At 26.2% G+C, this 1,583-nt stretch overlaps 1 non-coding gene across 1 annotated transcript; it reads left to right on the plus strand.

Annotated features, from left to right (window-relative positions):
- Window positions 1–464: 464 nt before the first annotated feature.
- TRNAV-CAC (transfer RNA valine (anticodon CAC)) lies at window positions 465–538 on the plus strand. Its single transcript has one exon. It is a non-coding gene; the product is annotated as a tRNA-Val (tRNA).
- Window positions 539–1,583: the final 1,045 nt, after the last annotated feature.

Below are 1,583 nucleotides of genomic sequence, written 5' to 3' on the forward strand. Positions count from 1 at the left end.
TCTTCTCTTTCTCTCATTCATCTCTATATTATTTTGGTGAATTTCATAACACATAATAAACAAATACATTATTATTAATAAATAATTCTATTCCAGTACCAAATTCTAATAAAATTATTGGCCTATAAAGTTTACACCAACAAAAATTTATATAACCACACGATCTGGGGCACATCAGGCCATTTTTTTAAACCTACCAGTACTCCCCCACCCATATATTACCATATGTATTTAAAAAAATTCTTATGGAAAACCATATGAATTAGGAGCCTTCTACGAATTCATATAAAAAATTTATTGTTTGATCTCATTTTTAGTATGTTTTGCTAGCTAATTTTCCACAACATCAAAGTCGAGCCTCGGGGAAGAAAGATTAGTTTGGAATAAACTTTCACGGGAGAGAATCCCTTCTTGTGTAGTGTGCCATTCTTATAGAGCTGTAATTTTTATCTTTAAACAACAAGGTTTGGGTGGTGTAGATGGTTATCATGCTAGTCTCACACACTAGAGGTCCCCAGTTCGAACCTGGGCTTAAACAACTTTGTTTTTTTTATCAAACTTCCGCAACATAGATTTTCCTTTTGTGGAAATCTAATTAATATTACTTAAATCTATTGCTGATTATTTTTTTGATTTTTTTAGTACAAAATTTATTTCAAACAACACTCACTTTTTATATTAACATTTTCACAAATTATTATTGAAAATTCTTTTGCATTAAAATAATTTAATTATTTACTAATTCAATCAATATTATGATAAATTAGCTTGTATATTTTGCATTATAACATATTCTTATGTATATTTTATATTTACATCAAAAAATCACTATCTTTAAAATATTTATTAAATAGATCAATTGTATAATAAATTTTCTTACATTTCATAAAAACAACCTTCTTTTTTGCTCTTTTTTTAATACCCTAAACAATATTTATTCAATATACTAATTTTTTTTTACAGAAAGATAAGTTATTATTAAAACAATAGTCAAAATATTTCATTTTAAAAAAAATTATATCTTAAATTTGAAACTATCTTATTTATGTGATTTATACTTATTTATTTTATAAAACTAAAAATGGAGAGAAAATGATACTAGTAACTAAGAGTAAAAAACAAAATTATCGAGGTCCCGGGTTTCAGATGTTTCTAAAGCGTATGATCTAACACAATCACTTTTTTAACCAATTAAACTTAAAATTTCGAATTCTACATTTTCAAAATCGTAATAATGGTACCATGGGCGATTCTAACAAACACAAAAGCTCATCACTGCCATGTCTTAATTTGATCCCTCCATTCTTCGCCAACCGCCATCGATTAATTACCTCAATAATTATCCTCCAATTGAGATCTTATAAATGCTGATAAAGCTAGCGTTTAACTGAAATCCTAAAATCATTTGATTTTTTATATTATTTAACATCAGTGACACATTTTCCTTTTTGCGATTGCATGTTTTATGAAATTTTATAGTAATGAAAATAAAATTAATATTAATTTAATCTATTAGTATTCAATCAAATAAAGTTCTACGAGAGCATTTCTTCAGAAAATATAAATCTGCATGAGTCATACCA

Source organism: Vicia villosa, unplaced genomic scaffold, assembly GCF_029867415.1.
Source record: "Vicia villosa cultivar HV-30 ecotype Madison, WI unplaced genomic scaffold, Vvil1.0 ctg.000011F_1_1, whole genome shotgun sequence".
Lineage (NCBI taxonomy): Eukaryota > Viridiplantae > Streptophyta > Magnoliopsida > Fabales > Fabaceae > Vicia > Vicia villosa.